At 47.4% G+C, this 23,232-nt stretch overlaps 1 protein-coding gene across 2 annotated transcripts in view; it reads right to left on the reverse strand.

Annotated features, from left to right (window-relative positions):
• The window catches only part of UBN2 (ubinuclein 2), a 371,797-nt gene that overhangs the window by 320,328 nt on the left and 28,237 nt on the right, over positions 1-23,232 (reverse strand). The window lies entirely within an intron of this gene.

Here is a 23,232-nt window from a genome sequence, read left to right on the forward strand (position 1 = left end):
AGGTGGATTTCTCAAGAAAAACTGGTATAGAGGCTGCCCCTCTAACAGAGAATCTACGCTTATCATCAAGTAAGTGCTTCCCCAGCGCGTTGCTTGATCCAAAATGGCTCCTTTTCCAGCACGTCTCTTCAGAATAGCATCCGTTTTAGGGATCCTGGCTGCAACAGCTACTTGCCTCAACTTGCTAATTAGTGTAGTTCGCAGACGATCCTCAATCCTCTCTTATTGCTAGTTGCAGAGTATGAACAGCACAACGCATATGTTGAATGGGTATAGCTTAGATGCTTCTTCAAGCAATATCATCCAAACTTTCACAGCTTCTTGAATTGCAGAACTGTCATCTTCTGATATTTGTATGCTGCTTTCTTCATCAACTTCCTTCATTTTTTCAATTGTGCTTAACATATTTGAAGCATTATCAGTTACAATACATAGAATGTGTTCCTTTTTAATTTCAAAATCTTCTAAAACACCTTCCACTAACTTCTGCAGATACTCACTGGTATGATGTGCCTGAGTGTCCTTTACTCCTAATGTCCGGGTTATTGTTTTTTTGTTTTCATCAGCAAATCTAACATTAATTGCAAAATAATTGACTCTGTGACGTGTGCATGCATCCATTTTAATGAAGACAAAACGTCCCTTCAGACTTTTTCTTAGTTCTTCCTTCTTACATTTGGCCTCTTCAAGTATAAGTTTCCTTATACTTTCTCGTTCCAGAGAAACTCCAAGCTTTTTAGCCATTTCTCCATTTAAGCCTAAAAAGGCTGGTTGTGAAAAAAAAAGGTAGTAGTATACTATTCTTTACTGCCATTTCAATGATGTGGTTTTTGAATTTTTCTGGTGTCATTGTTATAGTAACTTTGTCAGCTGTAAAAAATCTTGATAGTTGTGTCTGGCCTCTAGTAGATTTCTGATCTTTTATTGACCCTGAAGTAGATGGAATGTTTTCATTGCTATCTTTCTCATTCACAGCTTCTAACACTTTAGGATGGAAACACTGCAAGTGTCTTTTTAAATTTGATGCTCTTGTAGGTGCATTTTTTTCATAACCACTGAAACTGCTAATTTTTGCATCATATGCTTTTTCACCATCATCATCTTCTATAATACATTGACATACATAATGTTTCCCATCTGTTGATATTGTAAAGTGTTCATAAACAGCAGATTTTGTCATGTTTCCTGACATTCTTTTTGCCATTGTGAATGGTGTGCCACTTCCACTAAAATATAAAGCTCCTCTTGCAGAGAGAGAGGAAGTTGGGTGGAGTCTCTCTGCTACCTTATCTGTGTGTGCTGAATGATCTTCTCTTGGAGCTTAAGTTCACTGTGGGGTCAGAGAGGAGGTGCTCTACAGCAGGTCAGTAAATGCAAAGGGAGACTGAGCAGAGGGAAGCTCTCCAGCAAAATAGTTCAGCTGGACTTCACATTAGTGAAACAACTAGGTACTAAGCTTTATTCACAGCAGAGAAGTACTTTATTCAAATGTATGAGGAGTCGGAGTATTTTTGCAGACTCCAACTCCGACTCAATGTACCCAAAATTGCTGCCGACTCAGACTCCACGACTCCACAGCCCTGCTCCTAACGTGGAACCCTGCATTATGTAGCTATAGCTTGGGTTCCTCTTTCCCACATGCATCACTTTGCACAGCTCACATTAAATGTCATTTGCCATTTAGACGACCAGTCTATCAGTCTTGTAAGGTCCTCTTGTAATTTTTCACAATCCTCTCGTGATTTAACAACTTTGAATAACTTTGTGTCATCAGCAAATGTAATTAACCTCACTAGTTACTCCCATCTCTAGATCATTTATAAATATGTTAAAAAGCAGTGGTCCAAGCACAGAAACCCTGGGAAACCCCACTACTACTCTTCTCCATTGAGAATACTGACCATTTAACCCTACGCTCTGTTTTCTATTCTTTAACCAGTTTTTAATCCACAACAGGACACTACCTCCTATCCCATGACTCTCCAATTTCTTCTGGAGTCTTTCATGAGGTACTTTGTCAAATGCCTTTTGAAAATCCAGATACACAATATCAACCGGCTCACCTTCATCCACATGTTTATTATTTATGATTTTTAAAGTTACAACCCAAGCAAACACGCTTGTACAGAAGTGTTAATCCATTTAAAGAAAATGTAGTAGCATAGCATGGGAGTAAATACAGAACAAACGGATTCATTCCCCTAATTATATTTAAACTGCTAAAGTCCACAAATACCATTCAAGATTTACAAATTTGGAGATTAAAGCTCAATTAACATCCACATGTTTTTTCACCCCTTCAAAGAAATGCAATAGAGATTGGTGAGGCAAGATATCCATTCACTAAATCCATGTTGGCTTTGTCTCATTAATCCAGTCCTTGTCAGGCTTTCCAAAAGCAGGAACTAGGATCGTGAGCCCTTGGACCACTGCCGAGGAGTGGCAGTGGCAAGCAAAACCACCCCACACCGGAGACTAAGCAGAACAGGACTGGAACTCCGGACTGGAGTTTGCAGCAGAGGCAAACAAGCTGGGACAGGCAGAGACTTCACCTGCACTTGACCACCGTTCCTCATGAGTTGAGCCCCTAGGTGCAGGTGGCCGGCAGGACTTACCTCACAGGGCAGGAACTGGAAACCAGCCAGATACACACAGGGTCTAGAATACACAGGAAGCCTAGGCAGAATACCAGACCAGGACTCTCAGACAGACAAGGGACAGAACTGAAAGCTGCAAGCAGACGCTGAAACAGGGAACACAGACAACCTAGAACTAGACAAAGACATACAAACAAGAAACAAGACTGGGAAACAAGCTAAGTACAAGAAGCTACACAAAGACTAAACTAGAATCAGGCAAGAATACAGACTATAAACTGGACTAGGCAGAAGTGCAGCAAACACCAACAAACCAGGGCCTTAGGCGATGCAAAGGCAAAGCAGAGAGTTTCCAAATGGCTAATAAGCCCAGTAGCAGCTGAGATTCAAGCTGCAGCAATCACCAGGCAGCTACGTGTGCTGTGCAGGCTTAAACAAACAAGCAAGTCTGGCTGGCCGGAAGATCCGGACTGGACTTGGCTGAAATCTGGAACGGGAAACAGCACATAGACAATCTAATGCAGCCACCAGGTCTGGCCACCAGAGGGCAAGAGAAACACAAACCAAAACACAAGCAGAAAGCATACTGAAGCACAGAGAGGCTTAACACACACAGGTGCAGTATAGTGGAGAAATCAGAGCCATGCCGGAAGCAGCCAGAACACAGAGACAGAGCTAACTTAGAAAGACCAGACAGAAGCCAGCTTAGAAGTTGACCGCCAGAAATAAGGTAAGCCTGAGGGGGGTCACGACCACAGACGTGACAGTCCTCTGTACTGGTCAAACTCTCAAAGATCTTAAATAGCATTTAACTTGAACTACCAGCCTTTTGTTTTTTAATTTCTTGACTATAAAAAATTTGCTTTAACAACCTGAAATTTATATTTCTTAACTTCCATTCTCCAAATTAAATGAGATAACTCATCTTTCCTCCAAATTCATTCTAACTTTCTACAAGATCTTTTTAAAAGGCCAAGTGATTCATTAATCCAAGGATATTCACTTTTCTGATTTTTCTTTCCTTAAGTGGGGCCATATCATCAAGAACATTACGAACTATTCCATCCCATGTTCTTAACTCACAATCCTGATTTTCAATATTTAGTTATAATAAAACCCTTTGCCAAACATCAGCAGGTTCAGCACTCCATTTGTAATTTAACTAATTTATGTTGAGATAAGTAAATATTGGTATTAAAAATTTTCAAGTAAAAAAAAAAATTAATGATCAGACCAAATTAAAGGCTCTCATTGCAGATGATCCACGAATAAAGTTTATGACTTCCCAGAATAGGCCACAAAATCCAGTTTGTGACCTTTCTCATATGTAGAAAAAGAGGATCTAACTTTAAATATAAATACCTTAGAAATTGTGTATATTGCATTACACAATATTGCATTAAGTCTCCTAAAATTATTGCATCTGTAAGACATGAAGCATAATATGAGATACAAATAATTGTTGAGATAATTGCCAATTTCTAGGATGTCTCTACATAAGAACAAGCACAATGTGCCTTTTTGATAAATTTATAAATTGGCAGATCATCAATTCCAAATTCTCATCACAATATTTATCTACTAACTTACCCCACCCTTTTACAAAGCTGCAATAACAGCTGCCAGTGCAGTAATGCCGACACAGCCCATTCAAAGTGAATGGGCTGTGTTGGCACTGCCATGCAGCTTTGTAAAAGGGAGGGGGAGGGTTAATATTTTAAAAATCTCTATAAACCAAAGCAATCTCTCTTCATGTTCTATCCTGTCGTAGACAATTTACCACTTTTAACCTGGTCGGCATATAGATAAAATATAAGGTGAATCAATTTCAGGAATCAATGTCTCAGAAATAAGCACTAACACTGAAAATGAATCTGCTATAAAATCTTTAACCAACTGAGCTTTTCCACTTATCGATCTAGCATTAAAATCATGGGCGTAGCTGGTCACGTGGTGCGATGCAGTAATGAGGTCGCGTTTGAACTGAGCTCCTGCTTTCCCCCCTCATCTTTTGCATTTATCTAACCCTAGCGGGGTACTAAAGAACTTTGGTTTACCCAGATCGAAGAGCTGGTCGGTGTGCAGAGGTCTGCTGGGTGGCACTGATCGGGAAACACGGGATGGCAGCGAAACTTCAACAAAAAAGAAAAGAGCAAGGCCGCGGAACCCAAGATGGCACCCGCACCGCAGTCGCAGAGTTCCAGCGTTTGCTCAGCGTGGACAGCTGAGATCACAGCAGCGGTAGAGACGGTCTTGGATAAAAAACTGCAAGTGATTTTCGACCAGGCAGACTCGGCCCACGAACGCCTCGATGGCTTCCATCTAGATTTAGACCACGTCCAGCAAAGGGTCAGCGATATCGAGGGCCATTTGGCGAACACGGCGCAGCCTGTTGAGGTCTTGCAGAAAAAGATAATAGACCTGGAGAACAAAGTAGACGATCTGGAGAACCAATCCAGGCGTAATAACCTGCGCCTGAACGGTTTGTCGGAGCAGGTCAAGCAATCGGAGCTTTCTAGAGGAATGGATTCCAACTACGCTGAAACTGAATAATCAGCCCGGCCCCCTGCGGATCAAGCGAGCGCACCGTTTGGGGCCGAACAGACAAGGCTTGGCGCGTCCCAGGGCAGTGATTTTGAAACTCCTTAACTATGGACACAAACAGGCCATCCTACAAGCAATATGTGCCGGAGGAGAACTTAAACATGATGGCCAGCGAATTCTCTGTTTCCAGGACTACTCCACGCGGGTGGCGGCGGCGAGGAAAGAATTTGTGCGGTACTTCACGAAAAGAAGATCAGATTCGCACTGGTATACCCCGCAAAATTAAGAGTGTATCATGAAGGTACAGAGAAGTTTTTTGAGGACGTGCCAGCAGCTAAAGACTTCATTCAAGGCTTGGTGCACGAGGAGGCAGACTGAAGGGTATATTAATCGGACAGAGTCCAAGCACGTGCAGCTTGCTGAACTACGTGTGTGTAAGTGTCTGCAAAGAGACTATTAGTTTTTAGGACATTTACTGTTCAGGCCAAGGTTATGGGATGTTAACCACAAAGAAAACCGGTTATTGTTAACCTGTTAAATACAATGAGTTGTTTAAAAATGTACCATTGTGGAGAGTGGGTGGATCATGTTAAGGGGGAAATAGCCCTTGGGAGTGTTAAGCGGAGCCCCTGAAAGAGGGAAAGGAGTTCTTTCTGGTGGGGAAATGGGCACCTTTACGTGACGAGTTCTTGGTGGAACTCGAGGGTGAGGGATTGGGACCGGTTGGGGGGAGGGGGGATAGGAGAGGGGGGGGAGGACACGGGAGAGGGGGGGAATTTTGCTCGAATAATTGAGGGATAGAACTGAAAGGAAGGAATTGGAGAGCTGTTGCTGAGGAGAAAACTAGCGGGGAGAGGTGGAGGCTGGGACACCTTTCTCTTTACAACATTTACAACTGCTTTATTAGATTGCTTGTGACAGATCATGGTTAAAGTGATTTCCTGAACGTGGAGGTGTGACCTCCCCGGTTAAGCGCAGTAAGATCCTGCAAACCTTAAATAGACAGAAAGCGCATACAGCCATGCTGCAGGAAACACACTTATCTGCTCAGGAGCATAAAAACCTACGTAGTTGGTGGGTGGGAGACTATGTGGATAGCCCATCGTCTAATAGAAAGGCGGGAGTCATTATCCTATTGCGCAAGGGGCTTCCCCTTGTCAAGAAAAAGGTGATTGTGGATCCGAAGGGCAGATTTGTTATGGTAGAAGCACATGTGAATAATCAGCCTGTGTTGCTGGTGAATGTGCACTGAACCAATATGACAGGCAGTTCTACCAAGCCATAGTGAGACAGGTGCACTCTTTTGACCAAATGCCCATTATTATGGGGGGTGATTTTAATTCAGTAGTTGACCCGATATTGGACAGCACGGGCACCTCTAGGGTGGGACCAGTGGATTTCTCCAAGGGGATCCCACGGCTCTGCTCCTTGTTGGACTTGGTGCATGCTTGGCGCCTGTTCCACCGGGGGGGGGGGGGGGGGGGGGGGGGGAGGGACTACACTCACCTTTCTAGAGCGCACGACACATTGTCGCGCATTGATTACATTTTGGTTTCATCCAGCAAATTCACATCATTATTGCAGGTGGAGATAGGCCCAACTCAGGTGTCGGACAACGCCTTGGTGTGGGTCTCTCTCTCCGGCAGGTTGGATGGAAGTCTGAGAGCCCGCTGGCGCTTTCCAAGGGAACTTTACTATGATGGGCAATTTACACCATATATGCAGGCCCAATGGCGGGAGTACATAGAGTTTAATGAAGACACCTATCATAGTGACCCGGTACTGTTCTGGGAGGCGGCCAAGGCTGTGCTGAGAGGCGCCATTATCTCATATTCTGCCCATAAGAAAAGAACCAGAGAGGCAGAGATTCTCTGTTTGGAGAAGTTAGTAAGACAGGCACGACAGCGGTTTGGATCCATGCCTTTCAGTACACATAAACCTCAATTGCTGGAAGCCAAGTCCTCCTTGAATCAACTAATACATGCGAAGGTAAAAAGCGAATGCTACATACCTGTAGAAGGTATTCTCCGAGGACAGCAGGCTGATTGTTCTCACTGATGGGTGACGTCCACAGCAGCCCCTCCAATCAGAAACTTCACTAGCAAAGGCCTTTGCTAGTCCTCGCGCGCCCATGCGCACCGCCGGCCGTCTTCCCGCCCGAACCGGCTCGTGTTCGTTAGTCCCATATGTAGCAAGACAAAGACAAGGGAAGACACACTCCAAAGGGGAGGCGGGCGGGTTTGTGAGAACAATCAGCCTGCTGTCCTCGGAGAATACCTTCTACAGGTATGTAGCATTCGCTTTCCTCCGAGGACAAGCAGGCTGCTTGTTCTCACTGATGGGGTATCCCTAGCCCCCAGGCTCACTCAAAACAACAAACACGGTCAATTGGGCCTCGCAACGGCGAGCACATAACTGAGATTGACCTAACAATTTATCCAACTACCTGAGAGTGTAGCCTGGAACAGAATAAAACATGAGCCTAGGGGGGTGGAGTTGGATCCTAAACCCCGACAGATTCTGAAGCACTGACTGCCCGAACCGACTGTCCGCGTCGGGTATCCTGCTGCAGGCAGTAATGAGATGTGAATGTGTGGACAGATGACCACAGGTCGCAGCTTTGCAAATCTCTTCAATAGTGGCTGACTTCAAGTGGGCTACCAACGCTGCCATGGCTCTAACATTATGAGCCGTGACTGACCCTCAAGAGCCAGCCCAGCCTGGGCATAGTGAAGGAAATGCAATCTGCTAGCCAATTGGATATGGTTGCGTTTCCCCACAGCCACTCCCTCCTGTTGGGATCAAAAGAAACAAACATTGGGCGGACTGTCTGTTGGCTGTGTCCGCTCCAGATAGAAGGCCAATGCTCTTTTGCAGTCCAATGTGTGCAGCTGATGTTCAGCAGGGCAGGAATGAGGACGGGGAAAGAATGTTGGCAAGACAATTGACTGGTTCAGATGGAACTCCGACACAACCTTTGGCAAGAACTTAGGGTGAGTGCGGAGGACTACTCTGTTATGATGAAATTTGGTGTAAGGGGCCTGGGCTACCAGGGCCTGAAGCTCACTGACTCTACGAGCTGAAGTAACTGCCACCAAGAAAATGACCTTCCAGGTCAAGTACTTCAGATGGCAGGAGTTCAGTGGCTCAAAAGGAGGTTTCATCAGCTGGGTGAGAACGACATTGAGTTCCCATGACACTGTAGGAGGTTTGACGGGGGGCTTTGACAAAAGCAAACCTCTCATGAAGCGAACAACTAAAGGCTGTCCTGAGATCGGTTTACCTTCCACACGGTAATGGTATGCACTGATTGCACTAAGGTGAACCCTTACAGAGTTGGTCTTGAGATCAGACTCAGACAAGTGCAGAAGGTATTCAAGCAGGGTCTGTGTAGGACAAGAGCGAGGATCTAGGGCCTTGCTGTCACACCAGACGGCAAACCTCCTCCACAGAAAGAAGTAACTCCTCTTAGTGGAATCTTTCCTGGAAGCAAGCAAGATGCGGGAGACACCCTCTGACAGACCCAAAGAGGCAAAGTCTACGCTCTCAACATCCAGGCCGTGAGAGCCAGAGACTGGAGGTTGGGATGCAGAAGCGCCCCTTCGTCCTGTGTGATGAGGGTCGGAAAACACTCCAATCTCCACGGTTCTTCGGAGGATAACTCCAGAAGAAGAGGGAACCAGATCTGACGCGGCCAACAGGGAGCAATCAGAATCATGGTGCCTCAGTCTTGCTTGAGTTTCAACAAAGTCTTCCCCGACCAGAGGTATGGGAGGATAAGTATACAGGAGACCCTCCCCCCAGTCCAGGAGGAAGGCATCTGGTGCCAGTCTTGCCGTTGGCCTGAAGCCTGGAAACAGAACTGAGGGACCTTGGGTTGGCTCGAGATGCAAAGAGATCTACCAGGTGGGTGCCCCACACCTGGAGATCTGGCGCACTACTCGGGAGTTGAGCGACCACTCGTGAGGTTTGCATAATCCTGCTCAACCTGTCGGCCAGACTGTTGTTTACGCCTGCCAGGTATGTGGCTTGGAGCACCATGCCCTGACGGCGAGCCCAAAGCCACATGCTGACGGCTTCCTGACACACGGGGCGAGATCCGGTGCCCCCCTGCTTGTTGATGTAATATATGGCAACCTGGTTGTCTGTCTGACTTTGGATAATTTGGTGGGACAACCGATCTCTGAAAGCCTTCAGAGCGTTCCAGACCGCTCGTAACTCCAGGAGATTGCGTTCCTGGAGGGACCAGCTTCCTTGGGTGTGAAGTCCATCGACATGAGCTCCCCACCCCAGGAGAGACGCATCCGTAGTCAGCACTTTTTGTGGCTGAGGAATTTGGAAAGGACATCCCAGGGTCAAATTGGACCAAATCGTCCACCAATACAGGGATTTGAGAAAACTCGTGGACAGGTGGATCACGTCTTCTAGATCCCCAGCAGCCTGAAACCACTGGGAAGCTAGGGTCCATTGAGCAGATCGCATGTGAAGGCGGGCCATGGGAGTCACATGAACTGTGGAGGCCATGTGGCCCAGCAATCTCAACATCTGCCGAGCTGTGATCTGCTGGGACGCCCGCACCCGCGAGACCAGGGACAACAAGTTGTTGGCTCTCGCCTCTGGGAGATAGGCACGAGCCGTCCGAGAATCCAGCAGAGCTCCTATGAATTCGAGTCTCTGCACTGGGAGAAGATGGGACTTTGGATAATTTATCACAAACCCCAGTAGCTCCAGGAGGCGAATAGTCATCTGCATGGACTGTAGAGCTCCTGCCTCGGATGTGTTCTTCACCAGCCAATCGTCGAGATAGGGGAACACGTGCACTCCCAGCCTGCGAAGCGCCGCTGCTACTACAGCCAAGCACTTCGTGAACACTCTGGGCGCAGAGGCGAGCCCAAAGGGTAGCACACAGTACTGGAAGTGACGTGTGCCCAGCTGAAATCGCAGATACTGTCTGTGAGCTGGCAGTATCGGGATGTGCGTGTAGGCGTCCAAGTCCAGAGTGCATAGCCAGTCGTTTTCCTGAATCATGGGAAGAAGGGTGCCCAGGGAAAGCATCCTGAACTTTTCTTTGACCAGATATTTGTTCAGGGCCCTTAGGTCTAGGATGGGATGCATCCCCCCTGTTTTCTTTTCCACAAGGAAGTACCTGGAATAGAATCCCAGCCCTTCTTGCCCGGATGGCACGGGCTCGACCGCATTGGCGCTGAGAAGGGCGGAGAGTTCCTCTGCAAGTACCTGCTTGTGCTGGAAGCTGTAGGATTGAGCTCCCGGTGGGCAATTTGGAGGCTTCGAGGCCAAATTAAGGGTGTACCCTTGCCAGACTATTTGAAGAACCCAACGGTCGGAGGTTATAAGAGGCCACCGGTGTCGATGCTTCTTTGACTTTTTCAAACGAAGCATGTCACCGGAGCTTCCCGGTACCGACGAGGAGGACGTAGAATCCAGCCGTCGCTTCCTCGGGGCCGAGGCCGAAGAAGGTCGGTCTCGGGGGGGCTGTACCGCAGGAGCCCTCAGGGTAGGGGGAGACCCACCCAAAGGCTCACCGCCACCAGCAGGGGAATGGACAGCCCTCACCTGCACTCCAGTCGAAGCATCACCGTCCGACAACATCAGCACTAGTGGAGGTCCCGGTACCACCGACGCCGACGCAGCCTTCCGATGTCTCGGCCCCGACGATGCAGAGGGTCGATGCCTCGATGCAATCGATACAGTCGTGGCCGAGGGCGGAGGTCTTGACGCTGTCGACGTCGACGCACTCGATACTCCCGGTGCCGATGCCGACGAAGAGCCCGAGAACAAAACGTTCCACTGGGCCAATCTCGCTACCTGAGTCCTTTTCTGTAAAAGGGCGCAAAGACTACAGGCCTGCGGGCAGTGCCCAGTCCCCAGACACTGAAGACACGACGCGTGCCTATCAGTGAGCGAGATTACCCGGGCGCACTGGGTGCACTTCTTGAAGCTGCTGGGAGACTTCGATGACATGGGCGGAAAAATCACACTGGCGAAATCAAAACTCGTAATTGCGGTAAGGCACCAAAAAGAGGGGGAGAAAAATCTCGACCCAAGGCCTCAAAAGGGCCTACCCCGAAAACGAAAGAAAACTTAACGGGGCCAAAAACTGGAAATACGGGAAGGGGAAAAAGACCGAAAGGCCCATCTCCGAAATCCCTTTTTTTTTTTTAAAAGCGAAAAGTCAAAAGACGCGCGAGGGTCAACTTAAGGGGCGCGAACGGCGCAAACACGACCGTACCGAGCGCGAACAAAAGAAGACTGACGAACACGAGCCGGTTCGGGCAGGAAGACGGCGCGCATGCGCAGTGCGCATGGGCGCGCGAGGACTAGCAAAGGCCTTTGCTAGTGAAGTTTCCGATTGGAGGGGCTGCCGTGGACGTCACCCATCAGTGAGAACAAGCAGCCTGCTTGTCCTCGGAGAAAAATCTAATCAATATTTCAGAAACCAATTATATAAACATGCTAATACATAGTAACATAGTAGATGATGGCAGAAAAAGACCTGCACGGTCCATCCAGTCTGCCCAACAGTTTCCCCTGCCTAATAAGCAGGGGAAACTGTTGGCCCGTCTAGTGAAACAGGTGGGGGCTCACGTTTTGTACCGCAAATACGAGATGCGAAGGGAGGGCTTCACCATACTTCAGAGGGGGTGAACGAGGTCTTTAGCAGTTCTATGAAAATCTGTACTCGGCCCCAGAAGACCAGGGGCTTCAAGCTGAATGGTACTTAGCAGGACAACTCCCCAAAATCACAAACCAGCAACAAGAAAAATTTAACGGAGACATTACAGAGGACGAGGTGAGCTGGGCTATATGGGACAGCCCGTTGCATAAAACACAGGGGGGAGATGGCTACTCTGCTGAATTTTACAAACTTCTTAGCCAGGATATAGTGCCTTGCCTAACGGTGGTGTTTGATCGGTTTGTTCAGGTGGGAGGTTTGCCAGAAACACTGCGGAAGGCGCAAATAGTGGTGCTGTTAAAACAAGGCCAAGACCCCCTGCAGGCAGGCTTGTATAGACCCATTTCCCTATTGCCTTTTGAGACCAAATTATTTGCCAAGATATTGGCAAACAGACTTGCAAGGGTACTGCCAAGCATAGTGGAGGAGTCGCAGGTCGGATTTGTTCGTGGTAGATCAGTAGTACGAAATATGAGACAAATCCTGGGGGCCTTGGAGAAAATACAGCATCACTCTACCTCAGCCTTAATCATAAGTTTTGATGCCGAAAAGGCTTTTGACCATGGTCAACTGGGATTTTATGTTTGCCACCTTATGGGCATATGGTATGGTGGGGTTCTTCCAAGACGCTATAATGGCCCTATATCACGGAGTGAATGCTGAAGTTTGGGTTAATGGACAGGCTTCAGATACTTTTGGGATAGCCCGAGGAACTAGGCAGGGCTGCCCTCTCTCACCCCTTCTTTTTGTATTGGTGTTGGACCCCTTAATTAGGGAAATCCAGCGGATGGAGGAGGTGAGAGGAGTGCAGCTAGGGGACGAGTCTTAAGATCTCTGCTTTTGCAGATGACCTGCTAGTCGTGTTGGAGGACCCCCTGATATCCTTACCATCCCTGATGGAACTTTTTGCAGAGTTTGGGGACTTCTCTGGATTCTGCCTTAATCTAGAGAAAACAGAGATTATGACCCTCCATGTGAGGGAGGACCAATGGGAGAGATTACACTGCCCCTTTAAAAGAGCTGGCTCAGCGTTTAAATATTTGGGTATCCTATTCACCAAGGACCCTAGACAACCAATATAGGGCATTTGTTAACAAGTACAAAGGAGACTCTTGGGAGATGGGAAGGGTTACCGTTGTCTCTGATGGGTCGTATTGCGCTGTTTAATATGGTGCTGTTCCTCAAGTGGCTATATTTCCTACAAACAATCCCGCTCTATCTTAAACAACGGGAAATGAAAGCGTTCCAAAGCATGCTTTCTAAATTCTTCTGGGCTAGAAAGAGACCACAGATAAAGTTTGAGTACCTTATGGGAAAAGGGAAAGAGGGGGGATTTGGAGTTCCAGATATTAAACTTTACAATATAGCTTGCTTACTACATCATCTAGGGGACTGGTATCAGCAGACAGAGGATTACACTCCATTAGCTATGGAAAAAGAGTTGTGCAGCCCTCTGCACGTTTTCTACATACTACATACGGTGCTGAAGGATCTGCCTATACACATACGGACTACGTCCTGGTAGGGCCTTTGAGGGCACTGTGGAAAGATTTGGCGAAGATATGGTCCTTTGATTGCAGGTGTAGTAGCTTACTCCCCCTGCAGGGAAATGATGCATTTCGCCCGGGTACGGATAAATCCAGGTCTGAGGTCATGGGGAGAGAAGGGGATCTTATTTTTGCATCATTTGTTGGGGCCCGAGGGAGCAATCAGGTCTATGGAAGAACTTAAATTCCTCAGATTGGAAGACCTGCTTTGCGTATGAGCAGGTGCGACATTATGTGGCATCTCTACCACGTAGGGCGCTGGGCGTTGATCTGACCGCCGAACTGGACGACCTTTTTGAGGTGCCGTCGGGTGACCCTATTTCCATATCCCTGTTATATAAGCAATTGATAGCAGTCCGGTCGCAGAGAGATTTGGGTCAGGTGGCAGCCAGGTGGGCAGAGAATCTGCAGATGGTGGTTTCGTCTCAGGAGCTTCTGAAGGACCTGAGAGGGGTTTGTAAATGGACACGGAGTGCAGAATTTCGGGAGTGCCAGGCCAGAGTGACCTACTGAGCAAACACAACTCAATCACGTCTATGTCAAATGGGGTATTTAGAATCGGTTCAGTGCAAGCGTTGTAGAGCGACCCAAAATGATTTCTATCATGCCTTCTGGAAGTGCTCGGCTATCACGGCGTTCTGGAGCAGGGTATCTAGGTTTTTGGGAAGGATTGGGGGACATTGGGTCAGACATTCACCAAAAAGTATTTTATTGGGCTGTCAATCCCCGGTAGAGGGGGGGGGGGGCATGGTTCACCAGAGTGCACTTGCTCATAAAGCCTACTTGGTTGGTATGAAATGCATATTGGTAAACTGGACTTTGGAGCGGGCCCCCTCTTTCTGGCAATGGCATAATCGTTTTCATGCCTTACTCTTGCTGGAACTCCAAGACTCTTTGCTTAATTTCAAAACACAAAACAACTTTTACTTAACTTGGAAGGACTATCTCAACGTGGTGTCTCCTAAAGCTAGAAGTAATATTCTTAATAAACTTCACGCATTGTCTAGTCTTACTCCAGCAGCTCAAGCTAACTAAATGAGATTGATGTGCCTTGTTTTTGGGGGTTGGAGGTTTCTCGGGCAGATTGGGAGAGGGTGGGAAGTTGGGGGGTGGTTTCTCTTTGTCTTTGTCGGGGGAGGGGGAGAAGGGGGGGATTAAAGTTAGTAAGGGAACAAAAGTTTGACGACGAATTAAATGATAACGTTTATAACATGTCAACCTTTTCGGGGTTTGGTGAATATTGTATGTATAGATTTTCCTGTTATGTCATCAATAAAAAAAAGTGTTAAATCTTAAAAATGGCACAATGTGGGTGGGAGAAAATTTGGTAAAACTTTGAGGATGGAATTCCTTTTTCTACTCTGTATTGTTTTATATGCTATTCATTTTTATCAAATCATACAGAGCTTGTTGAAGTTGTTCTCAAGTGGTTTCTCAATAAAAATGTTAAACTTAAAAAATCATGGGCGTAGTTGGGGGAGGGGGGTGAGGGGCACTGCCCCCTCCAAACAGCTTGCCTCCTCATTTTCTTTATACTGTAGCTATCCACCATCTCCCTCTCTCCTTCCACTCCCTCCCTGCAAGGTCCGGTGTCGCTCCTCCTCTCATCCCGCTGCACCCTTTCCATCTTCTGGGCCATCAGCAGCGTCAGTGATGTAAGCACGCTACTTTGGCTTGCCTGGAAGCCTTCTCTCTGTTGTTACTTCTTGTTCCCGCATAGGCGGGCTGCTGCAGAGAGGCGGCTTCCGGGCAGGCCAAAGAAAAAATGCTTACTTCGCTAACGCTGCCACCAGCCTGGAAGATGGAAAAGCTGCCACTCAAGGGAAGGACAGGGAGGGGGGAAGGAGAGAGAGAGAAAGTGTGACACTGGACCTTGTGGGGTGGGGCGGGTGGGTGACACCAGACCTCGTGGTGGAAAGGGGGATGTGGAGAGAGCAAGCAACACTGGACCTTGGGGGGGGGGGGGGGGAAGCGACACCGGATCTTGCTGGGGTGGGGCGTTAGATGGAGAGAGGGATATGCTGCACCTGTGGATCGGGAAGGAAAAGGTTAAAAAGATGCCAGACCAAACAGGGTAGGGAAAGGGAAGCAAGAGCTTGGATGAGAAGCTGGGGAAGAGAGGGGGAAAGAAACTGGACCCACTGGGGAGATGCATGGATGAGGGGGTGGGAGAGAAAGATACATGGAGGGGCAGATTGGGAAAGATGCTGCATCAGGGGAGGGGGAGGAGAGAGAGAGAGAGAGAGAGGGAAATGCCAATACCATGGGTAGGGGGCAAGGGAAAGAACAGGGAGAGGTCCTGGGGTGAGAGTACAAGAGAAAAAGGATGAGAAAGGGGAAGAAGGGGGAGAAGCAGGACAGAGGGAGGAATGAGTACACAGAGGGGAGATAGTGAACATGGGAATAGGGCCAGGGACACAGAGAGGGGGTGCTGGACAGAACAGATAGGGAATGACAGTGGACATGGAGAAAGAAAGTCAAATAGACAGGAGATACTGGAAATCAGAAGATGGATGGGGTTGGGGGGAGGAAGGAACATAAGATGGATGGGACTGGGGGTGTGGGGGGCTGAGGGAAGGAACAGAAAATGGATGGAGTAGGGGGAAGGAGCAGAAGAAGAATGGGGCTAAGGGGTATGGATAGAGGGGGGAACAGAGCGGGGGAGAGATAGGGCTGGGGGTGGATGGGAGGGAGGGGAAGGGGAACACAGCAGAGAATTATGGATAAGAGATGGAGTGGGAATTTGAGGGAATAGTGAATACTTTGCAATTTTAGATACGAGTGGGGGGGGGGGGGGGGGGGTATACTGATGGAAAGATGAGCGAAGGTGTGAAATGAGGGAAATGAAAAGTGAGGCAAGAAAAGGGGATGACCTGGTAAAGGATCTAGTTGTTCCTACCATCTATATACTCCCAAAGATCCAGAAATCCCTTACCAATCAACCTGGAAGACAAATAGTGTCTGCAAATGGCTCGATTTTGGAACCTCTTTCTATTTTCACAGATTTCTTTTTACGTCCATTTGTCCCTCTTATTCCCTCTCACATCAAAGACACTTCTCACATGATCAATAATACACAAGAAAACCAGGGAAATCTCACAGATACATTAACATTATTGAACACACCCTATGTGCAAGAACAAATCACAGGATTCCAAACCATTTAATCCTCACGTGTGCCACTATAGCACCAACTAAGAACTATTTCCGTTTGCAAGACACCTTCTATCAACAGGTGAAAGGAACAACTATGGGGCGAGCATGGCCCCTGATCTCTCTAATCTATATGTAGCCAATTTCGAAAAAGTACATTTAGAAGAACACCCAGTCAAGACACATACCAAATTATATAAGAGATACATTGACGATATCTTCAGCTTGTGGTATGGAGACACCAACACATTACAATCCTTCTACGATTGGCTAAATGTCCAAGACACAAATTTACAGCTCGAGCGAAATTAATTTTCTTGACTTAAAAATCAAAATAGAGGACAACCAATTTATAACTACCATCTACAGGAAACCAACAGATCGCAATGCATTTACACTTTACCAGTTACCACAACAGCAGCCTTAAGAGAAACCTACCTCAGTGTCAATTCCTCCGACTTAGAAGAATTTGCTCCAATACCGAAGATTTCAATACGCAAGCTCAGGATATTTCAGAAAGATTTTCCACCAGAAGTTACCCAACTGTACATATCGCTGCAGGTGAAGCCAAGAAATGAGCTAGCAATAGACAACATCTCCAACAAAGCAGAACCATGAGACAATATCCAGATATCGTATGCACACTTGGATTCTCTTTCCTCGCCCAACACATAAAGAAGATCATACGCCGACATTGGCATGTCTTGGAGAATCACAAATGTTTTAAGAACAATTGAGTCATGGTAGTGTATACTAGGGAAAGGAATCTAAAAGAAAAACTGGTTCCTTCAATGCTTCCAGACATACAACCTGCACCAATATATATGTCCTTGGGACACCTCAGATGAGCGTACCCATTGTGGCTCAATGGCACACAGGCAATCACTCAATAGAGGATCTGAAATTCCTGGTGTACAAGATTTTCCTTCCCAATAGTAGAAGAGGGAACCTAGAGTCTGTTAATGCTGTGGTACAAAGTTCAAGTTTTAAAACTAGGGAGAAAAGGGTATGGAGACTAGTTGATAAAGTTTGCTTTTTTTTTTTTTTTTTTTTAATTCTGCCTATCAATGTCTTGTCTTTAACGTCGGTGAGCCCTTAGGTCCCGCAAGGCCCCGAAGGACCTCAGAGGACAGCCGTGCAACCCCAAATCTTCACCCGCGGCGGCCGCCGTTCACCAGGGGTTGAGCCCCCAGCTGCAGGCGGCCAGCAGGACTGCTGGAACTGCGGGGTTGATGGACTGGCCTGGCTAGAGTCGGGAATAACGGGCAATCAGCAACCAGCAGTCAGGCACAGGGCAACTCCCTGGGCAGGCTAGCAATCAGTAGTTAGCCTGTGCTGATACTTACAGTCTCTGGATAGGCGGCTAGCATAGGCGGCTAGCAATCCGTATCTAAGTATCAGCACAGTCTCTGGATAAGCGGCTAGCATAGGCGGCTAGCAATCCGTATCTGAGTATCAGCACAGTCTCTGGATAAGCGGCTAGCATAGGCGGCTAGCAATCCGTATCTGAGTATCAGCACAGTCTCTGGATAAGTCCACCAAGACGCTCCAAGGACCCACTGCACAGGCTTCGGGAACAGAACCTGAAGCGCTGATGTCAGCTAGCTCCCGTGTTTAAATATCGCGCCACCCCGCCCCCATGGGAGAACCCCACCAATCCGGCCCTGGGAGGCGGCAGAGCCCCACGGATTGGCTCTGCCCGATCTCCCAGGCGGAGTCACCCCCTGGTCCTCCAATACGGTGCAGGTAGGCGGAGCTCCCGAGCCCCCTGGCTACGGAGCGAAGAGGATGTCGGCCCCCGCGTCCCTGAGCCGCCATCTTGGGCGGCGCGAAGCTCGTCCCGGCCTCCTCCACCCTGAGAGACTGGCGGTCGCCGTCGCCGGCCGCTGGTCCCAGCCTGACCCGCCAGTCTCGCGGCAGCGCCGGCCCCCATGCAGGGACCCTTCGGCCGTCCTCCCGCGCCGCGGAGGCCGCTGACTCCCGTTCCCCGCTGCGGGAGAGCAGGTAGGCGCGTGGAACGCGACAATCAATAACCTACAATTCCCTCCTTTAAACCCCATAAACAGAATTAAACATAAATTTAAACAAATGCCTGATCTCTGCAACACAACAAAACTAAAGAACGTAATGGACATAGCACAACTCTTCCATTGTACGATTCCCTAGTGTGCCTGTGTCACATGAACTTTATCTTAACACAACATCACTTTGTATTTGTTTACACCGGAGTCTGTAACGCCTCTCCGGAATTATGTAAGCCACATTGAGCCTACAAATAGGTGGGAAAATGTGGGATATAAATGTAACAAATAAATAAATAAGTTCCCAAAGCACAGAGCAAAATAATGTTCACTTACCAGAAAAATGTCCTCTTCTCTCAGAACTTCTCAGAAAGAAAGTTAAGTAGGACCTTTTCTCTATATACAGTTTTGAATCTAAAAGGACTGCTTCAAACAGACCCTTTCAAGCTAACTCAGTAATCAGACTGCCCTTAATAACCTTTGCAAATATTCTACTTCCTCACACCTTAATTAATAGAGCTCTTGAGAGGACATTCAGCACTAAATTCAAATCCCAAGAGGGAACAGACAGACAGGAGAAGGTATGTGAGCAACCCCCTCCAGGAACCAAGCAATTTCTGTGTAAGCTGCTAGGGAAATTTCCAGGATTTTGCCCCAGAAACAGGAGAGAGCCACCAGCTGAACCTTAAGTGAGCTCAGAACCCTACTTCAGAAACCCAAACACTTGCGACTCTACACCATCCCAGGAGAAAGGGAATGCTAACCACACCAGTTCTCAAAATCTTCCAAGTTCTGGCAAAGTGAGGGAAGTGTAAAGTCTTGCAGGCCCTGATCACTGCCTCTCAAGGGCCGAACCATAAGCCAGAAGAGATCTGGATCCTCCATTTCTACTTGACTCTGTACGAGCTGGCTGTGACTTCTGAGAAGCGGAAGAGGCTCACCCACCAACAGACAAATCAAATCTACATACCACAGTCTCCATGGTCAATCCAGAGCAACCAGCAGGATGAGAAAGGGATGCCGCACTATCCTGCCCAGCACTCAGCCTACTAGAGGCCACAGAAAGCAAAGGCTCCTCCTCCCTGGGCCAACTCTGGACCAGTGGATCTATGTTCATTGAGGCCAGTTCCTTCTTGCAACTGAAGAAATGATTGGCATTGTTTCTCAAAGCTATGAGATTGAAGACTGGCTGTCCCCTCCAGCTCAGGAGGAGCTGAAAGGCCATGTATTACAGCTCCCACTCCCCTTGGATCTAGCAGGCAGCAACTGAGGAAATCTGCCTGAACAAGGTCTTCTCCAGCTATATGGACCACTGACAAGGCATGCTGATTTGCCTTCCCCCATCGACAAAGGATGCAGATTCCAGGAGCATCACCTACCTGGTGCCTTCCCCTACTTGTTGATATAGGCCACTGTTGTGGCATTGCTTGACATCACTGAGACCACTCTTCCTCGAATCAGTGGTAGGAATTTTTAATGAACCAAGAAGCTTCAAGAGGAGACCAATATCCTTTTGCCACTCTGCCCAAGCAATGAGCTCCACAATCAAAACATAGTAACATAGTAGATGACGGCAGAAAATGACCTGCAAGGTCCATCCAGTCTGCCCAACAAGATAAACTCATATGTGCTACTTTTTGTGTATACCTCACTTTGATTTTTATCTGTCATATTCAGGGCACAGACCGTATAAGTCTGCCCAGCACTATCCCCGCCTCCCAACCACCAGCCCCGCCTCCCACCACCGGCTCTGCCACCCAATCTCGGCTAAGCTTCTGAGGATCCATTCCCTCGGAACAGGATTCCTTTATGTTTATCCCATGCATGTTTGAATTCCGTTACCGTTTTCCTCTCCACCGCCACCCGTGGGAGAGCATTCCAAGCATCCACCACTCTCTCCGTGAAAAAATACTTCGTGACATTTTTCTTCAGTCTGCCCCCCTTCAATCTCATATCATGCCCTCTAGTTCTACCGCCTTCCCATCTCCGGAAAAGGTTCGTTTGTGGATTAATATCTTTCAGATATTTGAACGTCTGTATCATATCACCTGTTTCTCCTTTCCTCCAGGATATACAGGTCCGCAAGTCTCTCCTCATACGTCTTGTAACACAAATCTGACACCATTCTCGTAGCTTTTCTTTGCACCGCTTCAATTCTTTTTACATCCTTAGCAAGATATGGCCTCCAGAACTGAACACAATACTCCAGGTGGGGCCTCACCAACGACTTATACAGGAATCTGTATTCAATAATCTTATATAAGAATCTGCATCGACAACAACTACCCAATCGGGCAGAACCAGCGGAGTCTCCTGAAGGAGGTGACGGATTGGCCCACCAGTCGAGACTTCACAGTGCTTTGAGTGAGAAGGCAGACACCAGTCAAAAACCTGGCAGACAGGAATCCCTAAAGGTGGCACATATGGGCCCAAACCATGGGCACCACTTCTAGGGTTGCCGCCATACAGCCCCAGCAGGTAGAGATAAGCCCAGGGAGCTTTGAGGCTGCACTTCTGGACCTGTAGCTTGTCTGTGAGCTCCTTCATGAGAAAAGGTATTAGGGGCAGTCTACGTAAATGATTACCCCCCCCCCCCCCCCCCCCCAAAGTATTATATGGTCTAGGAGGGAGAGAGGTGATTCTTCGCCCAGTTCACTAAACAAACTAGACACATCAAGAGCAGGATATTCTGTAAAGTGGTCCCTATGGAATCGTCCACCAAGTCAGCCCAGATCAGCTATCATCCAGGTAGGAAAGACAGTGCAGGTAAGCAACCATCACTACCATCTCAATGTCCTGGCTGAGGGTACATGGGCAATATCAAGGACCATCTCCCACCCTTCCTACGACCGTTTCCAACATCAGAAACAGTCTGTCACAGGAGGGGCAAAGGGAGCCAGCAGTTGTTCTCAGATACCAGGTTCCATAGGCCATACAGCACTGGCCAGTCAGCATGTCCAGCCATGTGGACAGTGCACAAGGACCTGCTGGAACATTTGCCAACTGCAGCCTGGGATGCCGCCAATTTTGCCTTCCCCTAGATGGTTCAATCAGGGTGAGATTTTGCCCTGTCTTTCTTTCATTTTTATTTCTTATTTCCTTGAAGCACTGCTTGAAGTAGCAGCAGCTGTTTTGTTTTAAAACCATCTTTATTCCTTCACAAAGAAATAAACCTAAATCAGGCAGCCCTTTTTTTTTTGACAAGGGTGCCTGGAACTACAGGGGAGCTCTGGGGGGGGGGGGGGGGGAAGGTGGGCCCAAGAGAATGACGGGGGCAGAAGGGAGTTGTGGACCCACATGCCCTGCAGGTTCTGAGCAGCAAGCCTCACCAAGTGCTTGCCCACAGGTGATGACTTGAGGCAGCAGACACACGCTCTGTGCTCAACCAGGGAGCACGCTGACCAAACTGGGCAGCTTTAGTCTGGACTATTGGAAGGTGGACCAGGAACAACCTGAACAACCTATCATATGCTGGACATAAAGAAATACTAGAGGTTTTCAGTGAGCACCTCTTACTGGTGATGTCACTAGGAAGATCAGTTTCTCTACCTCTATCTGCTAAATAGGCAGGGGTAACAGCCCAATAGTTCAGAATGATAGAGACCAGACGCAAAGGAAACTCAGATTTTATTTTTTGTACCAAGGTACAACATCCATAGAGTCTTTATTGAAAAAAATTCAAAGTTCTCCTCAGATGCTCCATAGTTTCTACCTGATGCCCTACGTCCTTCGCAGTCTGGCAACCCCATTCCCCTTTACCACTCCCTCTCCTTCCCACCAGACTCATTTTTCCCTTGATACCAAACAAACAGATTCTTCCACAGCTTTCTGAAAATGGCAAAACCTTTAGCATCAATATTATCTTGGCTCTGCAACTTCCTTCAGTTTTTCTCCATCAAGACTGACAAACATATTTCTTCTTCAGTCCTGACGCTCTCTTAAGGTTGCCCTAATTAGATGTTTACCACTTCTGAAGTTAAATGTTTTCTTTTTTGATCCACTCAACAGGCTTGCAGTTTTTTCTTTGGTGCGGTTAATATTTTTTCTTCTCTTTGAGCCATCTTTCTAGACTGATATACAGAATACAATGGCCACAAAAGTGATTTGATGGTGTCAACATATTCACAGCTCTCTCAACAGGATTATCTCCACAGCTACTATTTGGAGTCCTTTTAGTTTGGGTTTTGAACACGAGGTAGCACATTTGCACAGTTCAATTTCTAAATTTTATCTTGACCAAACTTGAAAATTTGGATTTTCTTTCTTTTCTTTTAAGAATGCTTGATATACCACCAAATTATACAAAGTGCCACAAGGCAGTTCACAATAAAATATAAATTAAAAGATGGGAAAGAGGGAAGGATAGGAGGTAAACAAGGTATAGAAACGTTTTTTTATTTAAAAGGTAAAAAGGCAGCGAGGGGGCTGAAATACTACTGTATGTGTTTGACTCTACAAACAGCTCATCTTCAGATGTATCTAAGACAGAGAAGCTTTCATGCACCGAGTTCCATCAGTGATGTCATCCATCAGTGAGAACTTGATATCCTGTTTGTTCTTGGAGAAACTGCACTAGTGCATCCTAAGTAGCATACTATAGTACACCTAAAAGTCTGCACTAGTGCATACTAATACAGTAGCATACTATAGTACATCTAGCCTTTTGCTTTCAAGAC

Source organism: Microcaecilia unicolor, chromosome 1 (genome assembly GCF_901765095.1).
Source record: "Microcaecilia unicolor chromosome 1, aMicUni1.1, whole genome shotgun sequence".
NCBI classification, from domain to species: domain Eukaryota; kingdom Metazoa; phylum Chordata; class Amphibia; order Gymnophiona; family Siphonopidae; genus Microcaecilia; species Microcaecilia unicolor.